The 26,091-nt window shown below is 43.0% G+C and overlaps 1 protein-coding gene and 1 long non-coding RNA gene across 3 annotated transcripts in view; one reads left to right on the top strand and one right to left on the bottom strand.

Moving 5' to 3' along the window:
* VPS16 (VPS16 core subunit of CORVET and HOPS complexes) overlaps positions 1-26,091 on the bottom strand; it is a 521,592-nt gene that overhangs the window by 58,404 nt on the left and 437,097 nt on the right. The gene's annotated exons all lie outside the window — the stretch shown is intronic.
* LOC142096962 (uncharacterized) lies at positions 6,318-21,693 on the top strand. The gene is made up of 2 exons (XR_012678064.1): positions 6,318-6,441; positions 21,555-21,693. It is a non-coding gene; the product is annotated as an uncharacterized LOC142096962 (long non-coding RNA).

Raw genomic sequence — 26,091 nt, 5'->3', positions numbered from 1 at the left:
TCGGCGTATCTAAATATATTTGGGGGTAAAAGGTAAAAAGTTCCCTGACCCCCGATGTATAATATGAACACTTGCACTCTTCAAGCTTCACCACAGGGTGGCAGCAGAGATTCAGAATAGTAGTTATAGGAGACAGTAATACTGGAAGTTCTAGTCTCGTAAATAACTGAAGCAAGCGATGAGACACTGCTCGAGTGATCTAGGTACTCAGAAGGCTCTATAGGCAAAGCAGACAGTGTGGGCACTGGAGAGTTAGATTAAAGGCACTTACAGCTCTCCGCTAGGGGCATCATACATACATTTAACAGATGCTGTTGATCTCAGGCGGCACTCCCGCACCCTGGACATCTGAAGAAAGAGGAGCCTTAGGGGACGCCACCGAAGCCAGGTATTCACATACAGACTCCGCCGAAGATCTGGACGGCTACAACCGGAAGTTCGGGCCCGATTACTTCCGGTTTCAGCGCCGAAGCGATGACCTCCAAAAAGCAGCCCCGGGGAGCAGGAGCAGCCAGGCTCGTAGTACAGGGGGGCCGGGGTGTTGTACGATGGATGGTTTCTTCCTCCCTATATGGTGGCAATGCCCCAAGCTAGTCCCGTTCTGGATGGAGCTTTGGAATTTTCCATCCCAGTTATTGCAAACTGATATAGCCTTCTCCATGAGGCTCTTCCTCCTCCCTCTTGGGATCCTGTCTGCTACTGTCCACCAAGTGAAGATGTTTAGACACATGGGAGATGTTGCCTATAGCAACCATATTCTAGTTATCATTTATTTAGTGCATTCTACAAAATGATAGCTAGAATCTGATTGGTTGTTATAGGCAACACCTCGACTTTTTCAAACCTGCAGCTTGATAAATTTACCCCATAGTCTCTGCTGACCTATGTCAAATAGCCATTGATTGTAAACAACCCCATGCTCCAGCGCTACAGACAATCATTGGTAAAGTCTGGTATACGTATAAAAGGGAATATACGACTAGCATTACTCAAAATACATCTAAATCGGCCAAGAAAGTATGGACGCCATGGGCTTCCTATTTCCAAATTCAAATCCCCTTCTTAACATGATTTTTACTTTTTGGCATTGCTCCACCTGGTTCCTATCCTCATCCTCTACCCCACCCTCTCCTCTCTCTTTCTTCGGATTCCTGCCCCCTTTTTCTTTTCTTCCTACAGGCTCACCACACCTCCTTATCTGACAGTACTGTCCACCCTTTTTCTTCCATTTTCTCTTTTTCCTTTTGTCAAAACTGGCTCAGCACCTGTAACTATCAGTTTTTCTCCCCCTTCACTCCTACTTACACTAAATGATAGGATTTTTTTTACCCATTTTGATCAATTTTGTGTGTTCATGTGCTTTCTATTATTCACTATGTCATTAACTGCTGTTAACAGCTGACCTTTGAATAAAGTTGTCAGAAAAAAAACAAACAAAACCTTGAGGGATCTTGTTTCTATTTGCAATATTGCTTATTCGAATAGTAAGGGAGTCTGGGGATTCACCCTAGGTTTGCCAACCAATAGTGTAAGGTACTTGTTGGTTTCTTTTTTTGCTCCATGGAGACTAAATGGTGGGGCTGAGCTGAATGGGATTCTCCTACTACACTCACCTTGCATTTTGCACAGTTTTTTTGTGCCTTTATGGATGTTGTTTTTATTACTAATGTATTGTATGGTCCAGGCTATGTGATGGTTACTATGTTCTCAGGCTTTTTTTGTTGTTACTATAGTGATGTTGACGTCATGACTCATCGGAATCACTTCCTGTCAAAAGCTTCCTCGACTGTGCACCCACTTTCTCCCTTGTGTCATGCCCCCAATGACAAATTGTACACTCCTCATAACCAAGCTATGGTTGTGTCGTTCTATGACTGACTCAGTATTTTCCTTATCCACTGGCTCAGCGAGCCTACCACCGACTAATCCCATGTTGCTCTAGTCACCTCCCTTCCTCTCCATGTGGGTGTCTCTTCCTTCTCCTGCTAATTATGACCCAGTCAAACTCGCCTTACCTCTAATATCCATTCGTCACACAGAGAGGAGTTTCTCCTATCCCTCCACTTTCTTTTATTTCCATAATACTATCTTCCACATCAAAGGGTATTTTAGTCCTTTTACGTCAATCTATATACTCTGGGCACCTCCCACCCCTCACCTTCTAGAACAGGCAATTGATGAATACTTACACTCATACAACCTTCTGAAAATCTCCAATAGGCATTCTAAGCTTCTGCAAAATCTACTACTAAACAGCTGGGTGGCACAATGTGTTCCAACTCATTTTTCTCCCATGGATAAAGAAATAGCAACTTTGGGTGGGTCCATGGTATATAATCTTCTCTGGCTGACCCTGGCCAGAAACCACCCCTCCAAATACCCCCAGCCCACTCTCATGCTGCTATCCGTCTGTCCCTGGCCATCTTATCTTGCTGTAATAGGCTGTGCAATTTCTCCCATCTTCAACTTACATGTCTGCAAAAAAGTCCAATATGGTGTACTTCTCCAGAACAGTCTGCCCAGGGCACAGAGGTTCCCTCAGTTCTCTGACCTGGAAGATATGCCAGATTTCTCAAAGGGACAAATCCACTAGTACAGGCCTGGCCAACCTGTGGCTCTCCAGGTGTTGTGAAACTACAAATCCCAGCATACATTGCCAACTATCGGCTATCTGCTGGCAAAGCATGCTGGGGCATGTAGTTTCACAACACCTGGAGAGCCACAGGTTGGCCAGGCATGCACTAGTATCTGCACATTAGCCTTTTTTAAATTCAATTAAAGAACATCTCCTCGGGGGGCCTAACTTGGCAGCCAATATGAATGGGTGCTATTAACATCGGCTCCTGTCTGTGGTGAAACATCGTGGCTCGTGGAGAGAGCTAGCCCACAGTAGTAGGACCCCAAAGCACCCGCCCGGACTACAGAACCCCGAGGCTACAAAGTGGAGCAAAAGAAGACCTCCTAAGTGGCTGCACGACTGAGAGACAGGTGAATAAAGTTTTTTGGCGTGAAAACGGGAGACGGAGGGCGTCATTACCCTGTCGCATCAGCGGGTCTGGGCGACGGAGACAGTCTGATATTACATTGCCTTACTGTATATCAAGACGCTGAAGTGAGAGTCAGCAGGAGGGGGAACAGTTTATGTGCGTGACGGCACTGAGACACGGAGACACTGAGAACAGCGGTGCATGCCACTGGACCATCTGCCAGCAATCTATACTTACCTAGCGGAGAGGAAGAGAGATTGGACCTCGGTACGCTGGTGGGTCAGTAACTTATATCTATCTGCCCTACACACACCACGTAACATACAAACGGGCTGCACTGAAGTGTAAAATAAGAAACAGAGTCTTCATCTATCTGGCTTAAATACATGTGGAAATTGTTTCATCGAATCTGGACATTGCACATTGTTGTTTGGCGTAGAAGTTTAGGGCTTTTGCACCGTTGGGCGATTCCAGATGACACAGGGTTTAACTGTAGTAGTAAAAGTTCAAGCTCTGTACTTGGAAAATTGTACAAGACTGCCATCTTGTGGTGAATTGGTATAATTTAAGGCTCTAGGTGTATGTACATATTTTTGAACACCAGAAACCCTAATCCAGTACACAGCTACTGATAAAGTTGATAAAATTACTCTCCTGGTAAATTCAAAACGGAGACATAAGCTGATTCAAACAAAGGTCGAATATTGAGTATATACTCTGAATATGTAAAACATCGATTACATATCGATTATATAGGTAGCATCACAACCTCGTATAATTTTGTAGCAACAAATCTTTGAATATTAACTGTCACAAGATGGAGAAATTTATCAATACCCCAGCATCCGCCAAGCCGCAGAGAGCTAAACCGGAAAAGAAAAGGGGAGATAATACCGCAGGAAAAATAAATCCTGATTCCGACAGTCCAGCAGTTGAGGCGCCTTTATCATATAGCGTTATGGTCAAAGCGATAAAAAAGACAATGGAGCCTCTAATGCCAACACAGGACATAAAGCTTACTGAAGCAATCAAAGAGTTGGCGGACCAGATAGCAATAACAAACAAACAGGTCAGCATCAATGAGCAGCTTATTGGTGAACAAATGCAAGAAGTATCATCTTTAACACAAGAAGTTGCTTTTCTACACAAGGATCACAAACAGATGCTGAATAGAATCGATGATCTCGAAAATAGATCAAGACGCAAAAATCTGCGGCTGGTAGGACTGCCAGAAACCATTAAAGGGCCAGCCTTGATTCAATTCCTTAAAGATAAATTTCCAGCAATTCTTAAAATCACAGAGGATGTGAGAGATCTAAAAATAGAAAGAGCTCACCGCCTAGGACCGACTAGAGATAATGCAGATAGGAAACCATGCACGGTCATCTTCAAATGTCTGAGTTATCTTCACAAAACCCGTTACATGCTCCTATATGGTTTACTTTAAAAACTAACTCAAATGTAGGTAATTATAGGCAGTGGTGTTTTCCATCAAGTTTAGCATCATCCCAACAATTCAAGCATAAGTTGGAAGCAGCGTGGGCAGTATACGTGCAAAATAACGAGGAACATACTCTAGATCCTATATTATTCTGGCAAGCAGCTAAGGCAGTCTTGAGAGGAGATATCATGTCTTATGCTGCAAACATGAAGAAGGATCAGTCTGAGGTATATTTGGCTTCGCAGAGGGAACTTAAAACAACCTTTAAGAAAATGAAAAGAGCCCTAACTAAGAAGCATAAGGCACAATATAATGAAAAAAGAATCCATTTTGATAATATAATAACACAAATGGGAAATAAGCGTAGAAAGAAAGGCAGATATCAATTTTATAAATATGGTAACAAAATCAGCAGATTACTTTCTAACCTCTTACATGGCACTAGGTCTTCTACTCTAATTGCTTCTCTACGAGATGCTTTGGGGAATCTTAAACATTCCAGTGAAGAGATGCTGACGATACTTAGGTCCTTCTATGAAGAACTTTATTGCTCTGAGAAACTTAATTTGGGAAATAAAACTACTCTTTGGTCCCAGATATGCTTGCCACAGATATCCGAACAGCAGGTTCGGAGGAGGTGGTAGTGGCTGCTGTTAAACATTTGAAGCCTAATAAATCACCTGGTCCTGATGGATTGACAGGAGAATTTTATAAGATTCTCCTTCCTCGAATTTCTAAAACCTTGCAAGAATTTTTCAACGCTATAATTCTAATAAAACTCTGCCCCCTCATTTCAATACTGCAATTCTAAAGGTATAGCCCAAACCTGGAAGGAACGTGGAGTTGCCTGGTTCATACAAATCAATATCCCTTTTAAATACAGACTACAAGTTACTGACAAAAATTCTAGCGGAACGTTTGAAGGGGATATTGCCTGATATCATCCATAGAGACCAAACGGGGTTTATCTGGGGGCAAACGCAGTTTCTAATATTAGAAAGGTGGTTACTGTACTCCAGTCGGAGTGGGAAACTGGTGAAGAAGACCCAACACTTTTATTATCATTAAATGCCGAAAAGGCTTTTGATATGGTAGGCTGGGACCATTTATATGAAACCCTCCAGAGGTTTGGAATCCCCATACAGTTTATTGAGAATAGACAAACAATATATGCGAATCCGCTAACTCATATTAATGTAAATGGCCATTTTTCACTGCCCTTTTCCATTCGCAGAGGAATCCGACAAGGGTGTTCATTGTAACCTTTATCATTCACATTGGTATTAGAACCTTTAGCAGTAGCACTGAGACAGAACTATCAATTTGCAGGAATTAAGGTGGGGAAAGAAAAGGTAAAACTTTATTTATTTGCAGATTATATGCTACTTTTTATATCAAAACCAGCCATTTCTGTCTGTCAAGGGGAGCAGGAGATGGGCGGTATGTGGGCGCGCACACGTATGAGGTACTATAAAAGTCCAGACTCGGACTCTTCTGCTCTCTCTGGATGCCTGCTGCCCCTTGACAACGAGCTCTACACTACACTACAGAAAATACACTAGGAACATTACACTAGGGATACACTACACTGCAGAAAATACACTAGGAACATACAAATAGGGATACACTACACTGCAGAAAAGATCTATAGGATTACAACACACTACATTATAAATAAATTACACTAAGCTACAAGAAAGGATTCTATGCTACAGGAACGTTCCCTACACTGCAGATAAGAATCGGACTGAGGATACAAGGACTTGATAAGTATCATTAATATATATATTCATAGAGCTATATGTGTATTTGTAATGTGGATTTAACTATTTATATACATATAATTGAGTAGCTATTGTCTGATATCTGTGATAGTTAAATCAATATTATAAATACGGATTCTTATTAAGGATACATATGTAAAGCTCGGATAGTGTAAGGAATAACGGTGGTGAACCTAGGGTTAATGTTATATTGATATACTATGTTACGTTGAACAACGTTATGATATATGTGTGAATTGTGAATACAAGCTTTTCTGTGTTAACAGTAAAATACTTTGATTTAAATACATACATATCATCATTTATTTATATAGCGCCACTGATTCCACAGCGCTGTACAGAGAACTCATTCACACCAGTCCCTGCCCCATTGGAACTTACAGTCTAAATTCCCTAACACACACAGACAGAGAGAGAGAGACTAGGGTCAATTTTGATAGTAGCCAATTAACCTACCAATATGTTTTTGGAGTGTGGGAGGAAACCGGAGCACCCGGAGGAAACCCACGCAAACACGGAGAGAACATACAAACTCCACACAGATAAGACCATGGTCGGGAATTGAACTCATGAAGAGGATCTTTCTGGAAGCAGCATTTTTAAGTCTCGGAGGCTTAAGGGGACCGGTATTACTACAGTGAGAAGTAACACTCAACACAGAACAAAAATGACTTCTGTATCTGGACAGGCGAGTATGAGTTTTATTACCATTGAGAAGTTGTCAGCAAATAGTATGTTTAACCCAGTGATTCCTAATAACTACACATCTGCTGAAACATTATGGGCAACACTTTTAGAACAGGCTTATACACATGATACGCTGTGTATTAATAAGAGAACCGTGTTCAACAAAAAAACTAAACGTCTCCAAATGTTAGCTAAATTGGTACATGCTTATGAAGATAGGATTTGGACATCTGAACATGCTGAGATGATACTTAAAAACAAAAAGGGCGACTTCCTGTTTGCCTGGAAAGGAGTCAGTGACCCTGCTGAGAGGTACAAACATCCTCCTCTGTTCCCCCCACCCCTATTGGCAACACTAGGGGAGTACCTGGAGGTCACCCCTGCCGCACTCCTGTCCCACCTGTGGGAGATCCGGGCAGAGTCTTCAGACTACCAGCACTACAGCTCCCCTCCATCTCCTCCCACCTTTTGGATGTAAGATGAGGATAGTGGGGTATCCCCCCTGCTGAGATAAGAACACCAGTCTAACTAGCAGCACATTGACTTCTGCCAGCTCTGACTCTCTTGCAGTGGACACACAGCTGTCCTCGTTCACCCCCCTGCTTCCTCATTGCACCCCTTGCATTGCTTCGGGGTACCCCCACAAGCTGGATCACCTCCACTACGGTCTATAAAGATTATCATTGGTTCTCCAATTGAACAAACACCAATACTTCTGCTACAAGGATTCTCTCATATCACAATCCGGACCACTTCGTTTTTAGTACACCAGACTTCCACAAGCTCAACATCACTATACCACCAAGCTTGGGCACCAGCCACTGAGGTTTGTACCTGTGGACACAAATCCTGAGTTCTTTGTCTCCCTCTGCCACCTCCTCTCCTCTCAGGCTGGGGATGACTTGATGCAGAGTGTGCCCATGCACCCCTCCTAGCACTGAGATCTACACTACGGAGCAGCCGACCTCCATCCTCTACGCTTTTCTCCCTTTCTGTTAATCCCCACCTTTACTACGATGCCAAGAGGGGGGAAGAAACCCCCAGGTGGCGACCTCCTTCCCTACCTCTCCAGAAACAAGACGCCTGCCAAACAAAGCAATGACATACCTGAGTCATCTCCTGGACACTCTGATTCAGATCCCGACGATGACGATCAGTCACCTATCACCCGTCGGGATTTTTTATCCCTCCTCAAAGAGGTAAGGGATGTCAAAACATCTGTACAGGCTCTCCATTCCCTGAAAGCCGACGTTGTTGAAATTGGGGATAGAACAAATCACCTGGAGCATCGGGTTGAAGAAGTGGTGACCTGCCAACAGTCGTTTCAAACTAATCTCCATGAAATGCGAAATGACATCACCCAGCTACAAGATGGCCAGGAAGATCAGGACAACCGTGCTCGACGTAACAACCTGAGAATTCGGGGGATCCCAGAACAGGTTGAACCCACCCACCTGGAACTCTACCTTAAGAAACTTTTTACCAAGCTCTCCCCCTCGACTCCTGAAGATCAACTTCTTCTCGATCGAGCCCATCGAGCACTGAGACCTCGCTCCCAAGATCCATCTCAACCTAGGGATGTTATCCTCAGATTACACTACTTTACAGCAAAAGAAGCCATCATGAAAGAGGTCCGCCGGCTTCAGATGATCACTTTCGACAACTCCAACTTACAAATCTTCCAGGATTTATCCCCCCTTACCCTGGCCAAACGGAGAGACCTCAAGCCCTTTACTACACTTCTCCGGAAACGAAACATCAAATACCGCTGGGGGTTCCCCTTTCGTATTCTAGTATGGCACCAGGGATCAATGCTTACGGCCAGGACTCTTCCTGAAGCTCAATCTCTAATTCCCAAACTTGGCATCACCACCGATAACGCTGACCTTCCCGTGGACTCTCCTCTTCCCCAGAGATCACAAAGACCGTCCACACGTGAAGCCCCCCGTTCAGAGTGGACCACAGTTCCTGGGACCTCGGCATCGCCAACTGGATCTTCAGGGACTTGACTCTGCTTATCAGGTTTTATCTTTTTGTCTCTTTCTCCCTCTCATTCCCCTTCTTCACTGTTTGGATCCAGGGCTGATCACGGAAGAAAGACTGTCTACACGCCACTTAGGTATCCCCGCCTTCTGTGGGATCCCACTTGTGCCTTAAGCTCATAACCCTATGTTGACTATTTTGCTATAGGAGGCCTCCTATTTATCAGTTTGGTTTGATTTACTGTTGTTATGCCTGTTACACATGTTTTCACCATTATTATGTTGTTTTATATGTTTCTATATGTTGGGCCTCAACATCTGTTAGCTCCCCCTTCCCTAGGAAGTCTACATACTGTTTAAAGGCTCCTGCCTTTTGCGGGACCTCACCCGTGCTTTTTGATGTTTCTATTATGCTACTATGTAGCTTTTGTAAGATTCTATCTGTTGGGGTCCATTATAGCTTATCTGTCCCCCCATACTGAAGGCTCGTATCCCATACTACATATCACCTAAGGGTTCCCGCCTTTCACGGGACCCCACCCGCTCTTTAGGCCTAGAGCTCTTCCCTGCCAGTTTTGACTCCGAAAGCCCTCCACCTACCTGCTTGGTTTAATACACTGTCGACAGGCCTGATTTACATGCTCGCACTATATTACAATGTTTTGATTGTGTGTTATTACCTGTCAGGCCTTAGATTCTGTTTGAGGCTCCCCTTTCTATTAAGGGTTGGTCTCCCAGACTCTCAGTGCTCAACAGTCCCTATTTTCTCCTGTGCCTCTGGCGGTGTCCTCTCTTTGCGCCTCCCTGTTATACTTGCCGTTTGGGCCACCACCGTGACGCCCACATGGTCAATTGGCATCCTTTCTATTTTATTCCGGATGCCCCTGGGGAGGTGTGATGGGAGAGCACCAGAGGCTACAATGTTGTTTAGTTCATTACGAGTTAATGTAATATAAGTCCATTCTGTATAGTTTAAATAACTGGTTGTATTACTGTGTTATGCTATATACATTCCTTTGTTCCTCACCATCTCTCCCCCTCTTATCTCCCATTACTCCCCCTTTCTACTACCCCCCTACCATAAGTTCCCCCTTCTATCTTCCCTCTCCATACTACCCGGCTGCTCCGCACATCACTTCATTATTCTTTCATTTCCAGCGCCCCATCTCAAAACCCTAGGAGGGTGCGCACTTCGCCCCCACTATTTGGACCCTCCTGATGCATCCTTTGGATGTTCTGCCACTCCCCCCGGGAGCTTTAGGCTCCCTTGCTGACCTATGTGCCTTATTGGCTCATAGCCTCCCTTCCCAATGTCGACACCACAGGTCCCGGCCTATTCCGCCGTGTGACCACCTCCCTCCACCCTCCCTTCGTCCCCTTCTCCCCGCCCCCTTCCTTACTCAAATAGACCACAATAAGCTAAGGATCTTTTTTGCTCCATTCTCCACTATATGTGCCCCAAGAACCACTCAGATACCACGTCAGGTTTACTCAGATCTCCCACCTTACCCTTTGATCTCTTGCTCTCATTTTATCTTCCTCTCTCTCATCGCACATGGGTCTTAGGGTCCTTTCCCTTAATGTAAAAGGGTTAAATAGTCCCCAGAAACGAAGTAAACTTCACGTGACCCTTAAATATCATAGGGGAGACCTAATTTTCATACAGGAGACTCACTTTCTACATGACTCTCACCCCGAACTCCGCTCTAAATTATATCCCGACTCATACCATGCCTGTGATCACTCAGCTAAAAAACGGGGGGTCTCGATCTTACTGGCACGTCACCTCACGTTTGAGCTTAACAATTCTCTCGCTGACAAAGACGGACGTTATCTCATTCTGATAGGTAAGCTAAACAATAAGCTCTGTACACTAGTAAACGTTTATGCCCCTAACCAACACCAACACCGCTTCTTCACCAAACTAGATTCCTTATTGACTCGTTTTAGACAGGGGGATCTTATTGTAGCGGGCGACTTCAACACTGTTCTGAACACCACCATTGACCGTTCTGCCCCGGTGGCCGCTGTTCCGCTCTCAGCAGACCCACAATCCACTAAATCCCTCCTCAGTCTCATGAAATCCCAGCTTCTATATGACTCCTGGAGAGTGAAGGAGCCGACTACACGCGATTACACATTTTATTCTTCACCCCATGGCTCATACTCCCGTATAGATATGATCCTGCTCAGCCATGATTTGGCCCTAAACCTCCAGGCGGTCCAGATCCACCCATTGACTTGGTCTGACCATGCCCCTTTTACAATTGACATCTCTGACCTCCTACCCCGACCTCGCCCAATGACCTGGCGTCTTAATGACTCCCTTCTTCACAATACGAATATAGTATCTCAGATTAGGACTAGACTGGAGGACTACTTTGAGCTAAATGATATTCCAGAAGTCTCCAAAGCCACCTTATGGACTGCGCACAAAGCGGTCTTGAGGGGACACTTGATCAGCATGGCCTCCAGACACAAAAAAGAATACCTCACCCGAACCAATGAGCTCTCCATCCAACTTCAAACCCTGGAAGCCCAGCACAAAGCAACCCCTGATCCCGCAAACCTGACAGCCCTCCGGGAAACCAAAGCCAAACTAAACCTCCTTCTCTCTAAACAAGCGGCCACACGCCTTAAATGGCTCCGCCAGACTTTTTATGAAAAAGGAGACAAAGCTGACAAAATTCTTGCATCACGGCTGCGTACAGCTAGAACTCATAGAAATATTATTGCTATCCGTGATTCACATAACCAGTTAACTCACGATCCAGCAGATATCCGGTCAGCATTTCAACATTTTTACACTGCTCTTTATAACCTCCCGGCTCCCGCTTCCACCCCAACACTGAAAACCCCCTCCGCCCTGATCACTGACTTTCTTGCCAAAGCCAAGCTACCTAAATTATCCCACCAAGCCCTTTCACTTCTCAATGAAGAGATCTCGACAGACGAGATCCATCAAGCCATCAAGGGACAAAAAAGTGGTAAATCCCCAGGCCCTGACGGCTTCACGGCCGCATACTACAAGAAATTTTCTGATTTGTTGGCCCCTCATCTCAAATCCCTTTATAACAACACTCTCCAAGGTGACCCTCTCCCATCAGAGATGCTGGAGGCCAAAATTGTAGTTATCCCTAAAGACGGTAAAGACCCGCTCCACTGTGCTAGCTACAGGCCAATCTCTCTCCTCAATCTCGATTTGAAAATTTATGCCAAAATCCTAGCAAACCGTCTGAATGCCTTCCTCCCTTCTCTGATCCAGTATGACCAAGTAGGGTTTATCCCGGGACGCCAGGCGAGGGACAATACCAGACGTGCCATTGACATCATCCATATTACAAATTCCAGGAGATCCCCAACTATTATGCTCTCTCTGGATGCTGAAAAAGCATTTGACAGGATCTCTTGGGACTTTATGAAAGCGGCTCTTGAGTCGTTCGGCTTCGCTGGCGACTTCCTCACTGGCGTCCTAGCATTATACACCACCCCTACTGCTAAAGTCCTGGTTAATGGCACTCCCTCAGAATCATTCTCCATTCGAAATGGAACACGACAGGGTTGCCCCCTTTCCCCTCTGATATTTGCTCTGATAATTGAACCTCTGGCTTCCCAAGTTAGGTCTAATCCTAGCATACAGGGGGTCAAGGTGGGTAATACGAACTCCAAGATCTCACTCTTTGCAGACGATATCCTCCTATCACTTACCCAACCGGGGATCTCCTTGCCCAACCTATATGCCATCCTTCAGAACTACAGCGATGTTTCGGGCTATAAGATAAACTACACCAAGTCAGAGGCCATGCTGCTTCACGTTTCTCCTCGGGATACCGAGCTCCTCCGGGCTAACTTTAATTTCAAATGGCAGAACAGGAAGATCAAATACCTGGGGGTTTTCCTCACTTCTCGCTATGACCTCCTCTTTCGTGAGAATTTCCTACCCCTTTTCTCCAAGACGCAATCAGACCTGACCTCCTGGAACCGCCTTATTATTTCGTGGCTGGGCAGGATCATAGCTGTCAAAATGAACATACTCCCCAAATGGCTGTACCTCTTCCAAACCCTTCCGGTAGCTGTCCCTGCCTCTTTCCTTGCCAACATCCAGAAGGCCCTCACCCGCTTTATTTGGAACCATAGACCTCCTAGAGTCTCATCCAATATCTTAAAACGACCAATCCCTGGAGGAGGAAGAGGCCTTCCCGACATCAAATTATACTACTTGGCATCCCACCTTTCGCAAATCGTTGCCTCCTACGCTCCCTCTGGCTCCACTGCATGGCTTGATATAGAATCGGCCCATCTAACCCTGCCCGATCTCTCCTCTCTCTGGGGCGTATCTCCCGCCCGTCGCCCCCCTGCTGTTAGAGCACTGCCTTCTATCAAATTTGATGCTATGCTCTGGGACTCCAACTCCTTCAAACTAAAACTTTCAACTGCAATATCTCCGTTAACCCCCATCTGGCATAACCCGGTGTTCCCTCCTGGATCTGCCTCTACAACCCACCGTAACTGGTCTCGTGCAGGGCTTAAATTTCCAGTAGATTTTTCCAAACAGGGCCGCTGGCTTTCGCTAGCGGATCTCCAACCCCAATCCCCGTCCCAAATCCTCAGCCCCTTTGAATTCTTCCAAATTAATCATTTCTTGCGATCCCTGCCACCAACCTATGTTCTTAGGGACCTTACTCCATTTGAATCTCTTTGTAGAAAACATCCCTTGGACAAGGGCATGATTTCTCAAATATATAGCATTCTTCTCACTTCTGCCCTTCCCTCTCCAAACCCTCATGAAGACGAGTGGGAAAAGGACCTTGGTCCTCCCCCGGATGAAGAGGCTTGGGAGGACATGAGACTGGGGATAGCTAAATGCTCCATATCAACTAAACTCAAGGAAACCTCTTACAAAATTTATTACCGTTGGTATTACACTCCCACAAGACTCCATAGAATGTTTCCCTCTTCCTCGCCCTGCTGTTGGCGGGACTGTGGCCAAAGGGGTACGATGTTTCATATTTGGTGGTCTTGCCCGATTATCACCACCTTCTGGGACTCAGTCCATAGTTTCCTAAATACCCTTTTTGAAGCTCCTATCCCGAAAGATCCCTGGATATTTCTTTTATGTTACACTCCCCAAGACCTGGACAAATTCTCCAAGAAATTAACTGCCCACATCCTGACAGCAGCCAAATCACTCATAGCCCTTAATTGGAAAAAGACCTCACCCCCATCCCTTTTGGCTCTCAAGAAGCAGATTTGGCACGTGGCCGCTATGGAGGAGATTACGTACTACCTCCACGATAGAGGCCACGTCTTCAGTCAAGTCTGGGCTCCATGGCTAGCCGTGGAACACACCTTCCCCCCTCAACGCTCCACGTCCTCCGACCTGACCCATGTGCGATGACCCTAACTCTTCCCGACACATATCTCCCCCTCTGCTATAGGCTCAACACACCCTAGTTATCCTCTAAATACTTACAGTTCTTATCTTTGTGGTCCTACCCCCCTCACCCCTCCCCCACAATCCATTTTGTTCCTACACCCATTTTATATTACTCTTTAAAAATGTAAAAACCGGTCATTTTTGTCTAAAGGTTTCCTAATATGCGATACACCACAATAACTGTTGTGATTTTACTGTGCATGCTACACAGTGTTATCGTTTTGCTGTCTGTATTTTCTTGATTGACCACTGAAAATAAAAAATTATAAAAAACAAAAAACAAAAAGGGCACTGATGCAAATTCTCATTGCTAGTGCTGCATTGAAAAGGTTAAAAGTGTTTCCATACTTGAAGCACAATTGGAAGACAAAGATATGGCCAATATAGATAGGGGAAGGCAGATTTGTATGCTCAATTCCCAAATATTAGAGAAAGACAAATATTACACAGATGTTGATAAGGAATATGCAGAACTGTATACAGAAATCAATGTATTCAGGGATAAGGTAGCATCTAATGAAGTTCTAATTGCTGAATTATAAAGTGATTTAATCAATAGAGCACAGATGATAACCAATATGCAAAAAATGATCAATGAGTTATCACCCTTCTCCACAATACATAATACATCCATGACTAGAAAGCAGGTATATATAACAGATAATAGAAGCAGTGAAACAGGAAGTATAGGACATAATATACATATGCCCATACTTATTCCTGTGATCAGCAAAATCCAATAGACTCAGTGGCTGACCCTGTAGCACGCACATTAACTTATTCCCCAACACCCATGGGGAATGGATCTAATGGTTGTGCACAATTTTTAGATGATCAAATTTTTAGCCTACGCAGCGGTTGGGAAACTGTACATACTGCTCCTACACCACAAACAAGTCACGGTAATGGCACAGGATTGCATGTTCCCCATCAAAATTATAGTATGGAGAAGACTCAATTTCTGTTGAAAATACGTAAGGAAATTCCAAAATATGATCCCATCATAGACCCTTTTACCTCTTGCGATATTTTTGAGGGACATTGTGACAAATTTAGTGTTGCCCCAGAACATCGCATGGACTTGTTTAAATTGAGGTTACCCACTCACCTCAATCAGAGGTATGCAGCAACTGGAAAAATTGCTCCCAAAAATGGTCAATTTCACGATGAGGAAGAGAGACTTTCTGTCCTCATGAAATTGGCAACTGGCCATTGGGAAGTTGCCCCAGAGATCCTATCTATCTTTAAACCAACCATTCACAATGAGCCATTGTCTCTATGTGGTAGCTTTGAAGGAATGTATAGAAAAGTCACCAAATATCAAGGTGCAGACGTTCCACAAGGCATGATACGCATGTTTGTGGAAAAGTTTCCTTACGTTGACACAGCAATTTGCTTAAGTGCGGCTAAAGAACCAACGCTTGCAGACGCAGCAATGGTTATAGAAGAGTATAGACAAGATTTGATGAAAAATAGGAAGTCACTGAAGATGAGGGAATATGTTGTGGTAAATGGCAGATCACAAGATAACCGTTACACAACATATGGCAATGGGCGCAGACAGACACATATTACACCTACAGCTCCTCCACAGGAGAAATGGGTGAATGTGCAATGTTATGCATGCCTAAACTTTGGCCATGTAAGACGTAACTGTCCACAAGGTGTTCGTAAAGAGTATATAAGAGACTCTGAACACCTGGGCAATAACAATGGCATTCAAAACAAGCCTCACGTTAGAGAGTTAGATGAGCAAACACATACCCAGTCAAAACTGCAGCACCTGAATCAGATGAAAAAATGTGTGTCGCTTGTAAGTACACATACTGGCCAAACAGGACAGTCTCATGTACAGTCACATAACTCAGTGACTAGACAGACACAGAACTCTTTAGAACAGGTAAACAATTGGGATTTACAGAAAGCACAAGTAGCAGTTCGCACAGCAGATGTCCCTACTGGGAATCTGGTGCAACTAGATTGAACGTTAGGGACCCCTAAGAATCTGCTACCAATATGCAATATCATATTGGATTCCTCAGGGAGACCCCACATAATGGGCAAAATAAAAAATGAATTACTGAAAATGCTGCTTGATATTGGGGCAAAAATTTCAATCACTAATGTACTTACTACCAGAAAGCCCTCAGTGTGTTTTGACTGGATTTGATCACCAACAAGGGGCGGGGGTAAAAGCCCAAAGAATTGAGGAAGTCACTGTGGAAATCAACAATGATTTCACCTTAAAAATTCCTATGTGGTATTATTCAGGTTCTGATAACATTATCGTAACTGATGTAATGACACAGAATGGCTGGATCTTGGATCTAGCAAACTGTTTGTTATGGAAGGGCCCACGAAACTCAAAGGTCTGTGTGAAAAAGAAACATCACTTAGGATCACCCATACATGAAATTGCTGGAACAGTTAACATGGTTGTACACAAATGGTCAGAGGTCTCGCATAACACAGACCTTGAACCTATTATATACAAATTCCCAGAGCTGTGGGCTCAAGGGAAGAATGATTGTGGAAAGATGATTGATTTTCAGGTGGACATACAAGGACCAGATCCACCACCTCAATGCCAATATCGTTTCCCCCCTGAAGCTATGGAACCAGTGATAGAAGCTGTGACTGACTTAGAAGCAAGGGGAGTGGTCATAAAGGGAAATTCCAAGTGCAATAATCCCTTATGGCCTGTCAAGAAGAAGGAGACTAACACCTGGAGACTCACAATTGATCTCAGGGTTTTGAATAAATATACCCCAATGTCAGCACAGGTGGTAGCAGAGACGCCAGACATATTGGCAAGAATAAACGGCAAAAGTAAGGTGTTCTCTACCATTGATGTAGCCAATGGTTTCTTTTCGATACCATTGACAGAAAGCTGCCGTTACAAATTTGCATTCACCATGCAAGATACGCAATACATGTTTTGCGTATTACCCCAAGGATTTCACAGTAGCCCCACATACTTCCATCAGGCATTAGCAAAAGTACTGAGTGTATTTTCACACCCAGAATGCCTGCTGCAATATGTGGATGATCTACTGCTCCATACAGAGATGATGGAGGAACATTTGACTCTCCTAAAGGAATTGTTAGCCCTCCTTGTACGTGCAGGGCTCAAACTGAGTCCTCACAAAGCAAACCTAGGTATGTCAGAGGTCATATTTCTGGGAGTCAAGATCGCTTATGGGACAAAAGGAATAATGGCCACCCGAGTTGAGGCAATGGTCAAATTACCTAGACCAAATACCCTTCAAGATTTGCGAAAATTTCTTGGAGTTACAAACTTCATGAGGGAGTTCATAGAGGATTTTGCTACAAAAGCGAAACCTCTGTATGAATTGCTCAGAGGTGAGGAATCTTCATTGAAAGGATGGGCAGAAGCACAGGAAGAGGCATTTTCTACTCTGAAAGGGGATCTGTCTTCTGCCCCAGTTTTGGCCACTCCACACCCAAAGGGTGAGATTGCAATTCAGCCTCACGCCGGCCCAGAATTCATATCAACAGTCTTACTACAAGAAGTAGGATCTGAGACTAGACCACTAGGCTATTTCTCAAGACTTCTTTCTCCTGTGGAAAGAGGTTTTGATGAATGTGCAAAACAACTGGCTGCAATACATTATGCTGTCAAAGTGACAGAACATATTGTGGGCTTTAGACCCCTTACTATACAGACCCCACACTCTCCATTAACCCTTCTACTCCGGGACATGCTGCCTGGAGTCTCTCAACAGAGGTTTGGGAGATGGATAATGGAGTTGAGTGGACACAATCTCCAAGTAAGTCACAAGGCCAAATATGTATTGTCCCAACTGCTAATCACAGTAGGGACGGAACACGACTGTGGACAAATGTCATATGATGAAACAATGACTTTGTTTAGACAAACAACACATCCGGATGACAGAGTCATCTTTGTTGATGGGTCTCGGTCTCACACGGATGGGAAATATGTGACAGGTTAAGCAGTCTTGGATAAGACTACAGGGCTTCAGAGTCTTGTTAAATTATCTGGTCACCTGTCAGCACAAAGAGCAGAATTGGAGGCAGTAAAGGATTTCTTACTACTCCAACAGCTCATATGTAGTTCGCTCCCTGACATTACACTAGGATACCTGGCACAGGCGCGGATTTGTGGACAGCCAGAATAAACCCCTGGCGCACGTTTCAGTGCTCAAAGAGTTATGGGAATGATGCATCCTGAAGAGGCTGCGATCATTAAAGTTCCTGCTCACCAGAAAGGGAATGACCCCCTTGTCCTGGGTAATAACTCTGCAGACGAAGCAGCTAAACCGGCTTCTTTATCTGGGTTTTTCCGAGACCCAGATTACAAGGAAGTATCATCCTATAAAGTGACGATACGAAACAAGATTCTGGATGAAAGCCCAGTGTCATTTGAAGAGGAACAAGCAAAGTATCCTCTGCTTATACCCCACATTACCATGCCACAAGATTCCTGGTCAATCAAAGAGGGCATCCTGTGTCATACGAACAATGAGGGTTCAGAACCCCTGCCAGTTGTTCCTGCACATCTTCAGGTAGAGCTGACAAGACTCAACCATCAGCTCCTCGGACACCCTGGCCGAGATAAGCTCATGTCCCTCTTAAAGGACAAATTATACTGGTTAGGGATGTCAAAGACAGTGTAAATTGTCACACAACAGTGTCTTGTGTGTGCACAAGTGAACCCCAGAGCTCCAGCTCTCAAGCCGATTCTACAGTGTGTGCCCCTGCAGAAGGACCATGGGCTGCCCTACAGACAGATTTTATAGGACCACTACCAGCTGGCAGTCGCAATTGTCAGTATGCCTTGGTAGTGGTGAATGTATTTTCAAAATGGGTTGAGGCCATTCCAACTGTAAATGACTCTGCTACTACCACAGCAAGGGTCTTATGGGAACAGATTCTGTCACGTTGGGGAGTTCCCAGGATCATTGAATCTGATCGGGGAACACACTTTACTGTCAAGGTCATGAAAGCGCTTTGTAAACTACTGGACTTAAAACAGCGATTTCATGTACCGTATCATCCCCAATCAGCAGGAATAGTAGAACGAATGAATCGAACAATCAAATCTCGTTTGACCAAGACACTGTTAGAGAAGGGCTCCTCTTGGGTGACAGCCCTGCCCGCAATACTGATGGGTTTTCAGGCAACTGAGGCAACGACAACAGGGATCACCTCATTTGAGCTCATGATTGGTCGCAAAATGCCACTTTGCTTCCCCAATGAACCACAGTTGTCAAACCCCATCAAAGAGGCGATTGCCAGAGATGTGTTCTTACAACAGGTGCAAAATAACCTGAAAGAACTGCTGCCATAGGCAGCCATCCAGCTGAACAAACTCTATCTACAGGGGGAGACTCCCATGCCTCCAGTAGAAAGTCTGGTAATGATCAAGACATTCCGAAAGGCAGGTCCCTGAGATGCAAACTGGGAGGGACCATATCAGGTCCTTGAAATCCTGGGTGACACAATGCTTAAAGTACAAAGGCCAACGACTACAAAGAAAGACTCTCGGAGAAGACGTAAAGTTCTCTGGGTCCACGTTGATAAAGTGAAAACCACGCAAGCCTCCTTAACTCAATAGAGTGCTTCTGTGCTCATTGAGATGGGTAGATTGAGAAATCATACCCCTTCCAAATAAAAAAACAAAAAAGAGTTTTTACTGATCATTGAGAACCAAAATGTAAGGAAAGGAAAATCCTAGAGCCCTACCCTGATTACATCTTATACTGTATATGCAACTAACAGCGCTCCAAGAGGGACACTCCTCCGAGAAGCATATTGTACATCCCACTGTAGGTGTGGGAAGAACACCAGCGACCCCAGAGAAGCGACTAGGTACCCATCCAGATACTACTGTGAGGCTTCAGAAAATTCTGCTTGGTTTTGGTTCAGAACTCAAGAATTGGCTGCTCGACCTCGGGAAGGAAGAAGACATACAGCAGAAACTTTCTGGGAATCAAGCTACAATCAAGCTGGAACATGATGCCAAAGTATCATTTTCTCATTCATCCCACAATAGTTCTCATTATATAACACATGAAGACTAAAGGACAACAAATGATGAACTATTAAGGAAAGGGGGGAAACGGACTTTGCAGGCATTATGGACTTTGCGGACATGGGATCTGTTTTACATGAATGTCTGGTTTTTTTTACTATTCCTTTGTGCCTTTTTCTCTTTTCCTCTTATCCTTTCTTCTCTCCTGCTCTTCACACCCTCGGGGAAAGGGTGTTTTTTTTCCACTATGGTTCCCCCCTCTAGGAGGTTTTTTCCTGTATTGCGCCAATAACATAAGAGTTTTTTTTTTTTATCTCCTCCATAGTTGGTAGGGAGAGGAAGAGAGAGTTGAAAATTATCGTGGTCTCTCTCTCCCTCTCTATTTTCTTTTTAGTTCACCACCAAATCTAGGGACAGGTAATTTTTACTTGTAGTGTCGTGCTTCCGACAACAGGGGGGCTGTGAAGGGGAGCAGGCGACGGGCGGTACGTGCGCGCGCGACGTATGGGGTACGTGGGCGCGCGCGTGAACGTACCGAGTACAACTGCGCATGCGTGAGTCGCGCATGCGTAGTTGCATATTAAAATCCCCACTGTGTGTGCGCCGACTGAAGTTGGCACATACACGGCGGGGAGAATCAGCAGGGGTGATGACATCATCACCCCTGGACGCACAGGAAGCTCCACGTGTGTGTGAATCACCACACACACACCTGGCTGCTGGGCAGGCTGGGAGTTTTCCTAGTCTGGACTATAAAAGTCCAGACTCGGACTCCCCTGGCTCTCTCTGGATGCCTGCTGCCCCTTGACAACGAGCTCTACACTACACTACAGAAAACACACTAGGAACATTACACTAGGGATACACTACACTGCAGAAAATACACTAGGAACATACAAATAGGGATACACTACACTGCAGAAAAGATCTATAGGATTACAACACACTACATTATAAATAAATTACACTAAGCTACAAGAAAGGATTCTATGCTACAGGAACATTCCCTACACTGCAGATAAGAATAGGACTGAGGATACAAGGACTTGATAAGTATCATTAATATATATATTCATAGAGCTATATGTGTATTTGTAATGTGGATTTAACTATTTATATACATATAATTGAGTAGCTATTGTCTGATATCTGTGATAGTTAAATCAATATTATAAATACTGATTATTATTAAGGATACATATGTAAAGCTAGGATAGTGTAAGGAATAACGGTGGTGAACCTAGGGTTAATGTTATATTGATATACTATGTTATGTTGAACAACATTATGATATATGTGTGAATTGTGAATACAAGCTTTTCTGTGTTAACAGTAAAATACTTTGATTTAAATACATACATATGTTGTGAGTATTGATTATTTATAACGAATATATACTGTGAAGTACTGCTGAGATACAGTGATTATTGGATAAATCGTTCTGTAAAACTTGTGTTATTTAGTGTGGTCCAAAGACTGAGTAAGGCAGCACTGCGTAAGGAAAAGTGCATAAAAGTGCAAGTTTTATAGCGAGTGTATCTAAGAACAGAATAAGAGGATAGCGTGCGCATGTAAGGCACTACCACAGGTCCTTTAACACTGTCCCAATAATTCTTGACACAATAATAAATTTTAGCTCGGCACTTATTCATATGCCAAAAGGCGATATACCAACTAATATATTACAAAATATACTATTTAAAGACACATATGCGGCATGGCAAGCAATTAGTAAAAAACTGAAAGACAACCCAAAAATTACCAAATATCTCCCATTATGGGGAAATCCAGAGTTTACTCCTTCATTAGCTAACCAAATGTACAAAATCTGGAAAGAAAAGGAGATACTATCAGTGAAAGATGTTTTTGACCCAGGAGGGGTAATGTTTACTTTTCAGCAACTACAAGAGGCACACTCGCTCCCACATGCCCATTTCTACCTATATTTGCAGGTTCGTCATTATATTACAAGTAAGCAAAAATTAATAGTACCAAATCAAGACTCTACAAAAATAAATTTAGAATCTTTATTGGGTTTCTCCCGTATACATAAGTTCAGAATTCGATATTTATATTCAGACCTAATAGATACAAATATTGGTTCTGTGTGGTCTAAGGTCTGGGATTCTTGAATGCGGGACATTCCAGAGTTAAGATCTTCAGAGGAGGTGTTGGCACATAGAGTACAAGTCATGAAGGCTTTGGTTTCAGCTAGACTCCAAGAAGTACATATTAAGACAATAAATGAAGCTAATTTGATACATAACTTTTGGAAATGTAAGAAAATTATGAGGTTCTGGAATAAATTGGTGTTTTTCTTGAATTTTACCTTCAATATGCGTGTACAACCGCACCCTGAGGCTTTATTATTTGCTTCTTTTGATATATGGAAAGAACTACCAAGCCCTCGGATTATACCCTTGCTCACAGTTATTGTTACTATAGCAAGAAAAGCTATATTGCGTAAATGGGCTGCATGAACGACACCAAAGGTTACGGAAGTTAGGGCGGAACATTTGGAGATTTTATACTTTGATAGGCGGGCCACGTTTTCAGACCTAGAAAAGGGCGTTGAGTGGTTCTATACTAAATGGGGCACATATATTGAAACCTTGGAGTCTCATATGCAAACCCAAATAATGCAGATTTTTGAAGGAACCAGTTGGTCTTTGCTGAAGCAGCTTTAGAACTGTCCGTATTGTTCTGATTTGAGGTTAGTTTGTGTTGTGATTCATGACTGGGAGCAAGGGGTGATTTGAGTTGAGTCTGCTAAAACCAGACTAATGCTACCTAATCATAATTATAAGCTAGCCGGAAAGCAATGTATATGGCTGTAAGACTAATGGCAAGCACACATATAGTTTGGTGTTAAGAAAACTCTCTCTCAAGGTCATAGACTTTGTAAACTTTGTGGAATTGTTTAGACTAAGCCGTGTAATATGTAAGTGTGTGGAACCGGAGGTATATCTTATCCCTCTCCCCCCCCACCCCCCCCTTATTTTGTGCTATTCAGCTTTTCCCTTTACCTCTATCCCCCATTATTCTAATTGAAAAATGTATGTGTACAGTTTCTTGGTAATTTATTTGAAAATGTATGTACACTTTGAAATTTCTGTACAATAAACAGTTTATAAAAAAAAAAAAGAACATCGCCTCAGCAGAACACTCTCCATGATTGAGAACCTCTGCCTTCACAACCCCTTCTCCAAGGCCCTCATTTCAATGCTCTACAATGACTTCTTCCTATCTCAAATGGCAAGAAGGAACCTCATGAACTAAAGTGGGAATCAGATCTCGGCAGGTCTTTGGATCCAGAGGAGTGAAGAGATATTATATATATATATATATATATATATATATGGGTTGTAAGATCCTTTATCAACATTAGTATGTCGCAGGGGTGGACAACCGTTTTCTATTAGTGCGCCGACAAAAATCTCTTGAAGCCCAGGCGTGCGAGTGGTGTGTGTTTATATTTATATATCTATATATATATAGTTGCCCCCAATTCAAAAGTATGCCACATAGTTCCCCCCAATTCAAAATATTCCACATAGTTGCCCCCCAATTCTAAGTATGCCACATAGTTGCCCCCAAATTCTAAGTATTCCACATAGTTGTCCTCAATTCAAAAGTATTTCACATAGATATATCTCTATAGTTGTACCAACCAATCCTTTGTGTGCATATAACTTACCTTTGAAGTCAGCACACACACGTTTTCTTCACTGTAACCTGGCTGCTGCTTCACTATAGCAGCCGAAGATGGCCGAAATGGAGCTGCTGCGCATGTGCAGCAGCTCCGTTTCGGCCATCTCCGGCTGCCTTTGTGAGACTGCTGCGGAGCTCGGCGTGCCAAACAAAGGTGGTCCCGGGGGTTGCCAACCCCTGCTCTATCGACAGTATTCTGTCCCAACCAAGTTCCTCATTATCTTCCAGAGACATGAAATTGTTGGAAACACAGCAGTCAACCAGGCTCCTTAGTGCACATCTGGTGAAGCGGTCCCAAACTTTAGCCAATTTGGAAGGAAGTTGTCTCTCTTGCTTCCAATATTATTAATCTAATGATACCAAATTTGAACCCAGACATCCACAAATAGGCTGCTCAGACACATTATAAGTGCTGTGACATGCCAAATAGTGGCCTTTTGGATGACACCTCATGCTCCTACCATTTTTGGCACACATACCAAATGGAACACATTATAAGCATTCTGAAAAACTCTGCTGTATCTTTCCATAAAGTATGGGCTCCTCGGACATCCCTTCACAACCAAGCCTTGCTCAATTTATAAATTACAACCTAGAAATTAGTGCAAGAGAAGAAGGCACGCTTCTTTAAATTAATGAAATGCGTACAAGTGAATTAAATCATTTGAGATGGCAGCTAAGGCAGTCATAAATAAGAACCTGCCTGCTATGTCCTAACATCTGTTGTACAGATTCTAAGCCTTCACCTGTGCGGTCCCAAACCAAAATCTGCATCAAAAGCTTATGATCAAGTCTACATCTTTTGAATGCGGATATATTTATTCATTTGTCTCATGAGAACATAACTTCTTTAAATGGATGCTGTGTGTAAACGTTGTATTTACATTATGTACATCTGAATGTCAAGCTTTCAATGCACTCTGTTGTTTTTAAAAACAAACAAACAAAAAGAAATAACCCCCCAGGATATGGGGCTATATCTGAAAATCAGCTGGTGAAAGATAATAATGTGTGAGAATAATGTTGTATAAAAATGGAAGTGATATAATTTACTTTCTAGTGAATCATTGTACATATGACTATAATAAAGCACATGTCTGCAAGTCAATCACTTTTACACAGGTCATTGAACACAATGGCATCTAATAACTTTATATGTTACAGTAGGGGTGTATTATTTCCATTATACTTCATATAACTACAATGTATTTACTTCTGATTGCTATACTACAACTTTTTCTACATACTTATTTCTAGTTTCTTCTATCTGTGTTCTGTATGTCTTTATATCACAGGGTATTTTTTTTGCTTGCCAGTTTTTGTTAATTCAGTACATATCAGATGTTTCAATCAGCAGTTACTGTTATAAAATGAATATTTATAAAATGAATGATTTAGAATACTTCATTTTAAATATTAATTCAACTTTAAGTTAGCAGTATGTTTGTAAGAAAAGTGTCATAGGTTTGTGTGTTTTGTGAAGAGACAACGGAATAGATGTTTGCAATAGTTAAATGAAACAAATAGTCTATTTAATCTAAAAGATAAAAAGAGCTAGAACACCACAATATGCTTCAAGATTAGATCATACAATATGTAAATCAACTTGCAAATGATTGGCTAAGGCATATAAAATGTTAGAGATAATAGCTTGACCCAGGGTTAAGCAACATTTTTCTCTCTGGGTTGAATATTACATAAAAAACACTAATTTCAGAGTACCATCACCATTACAACATATACAAACTTTCATTAAATTGATAGATGAGTAGTACAAATGACAGTGGCTTTCCTGAGCTTCCTTTTTAGAAGCTAGCTTGATGGTTTGGTTGATAATTTGTAGTTTGGAGACAAAGATATGCTTTAGAATTCTGTACGGATAATGGACCGAGAAGGACTGTGTTTTTAGTGTTGAAAGAACTTGATCACAATAATCATTTATACCAAAAGCAGATAACAAATAGAATGCAACTTTCTTTATTGCTGATAATTTTGCTGGTAGTTTTCCAGTAATGTCCAGGAATTAAATTTCATCTATCAAAA

The sequence above is a fragment of the Mixophyes fleayi genome, chromosome 7 (genome assembly GCF_038048845.1).
Source record: "Mixophyes fleayi isolate aMixFle1 chromosome 7, aMixFle1.hap1, whole genome shotgun sequence".
NCBI classification, from domain to species: Eukaryota; Metazoa; Chordata; class Amphibia; order Anura; family Limnodynastidae; genus Mixophyes; species Mixophyes fleayi.
Note: the sequence above shows the minus strand (reverse complement) of the source record. Positions and strands in the feature narration are given on the sequence as shown.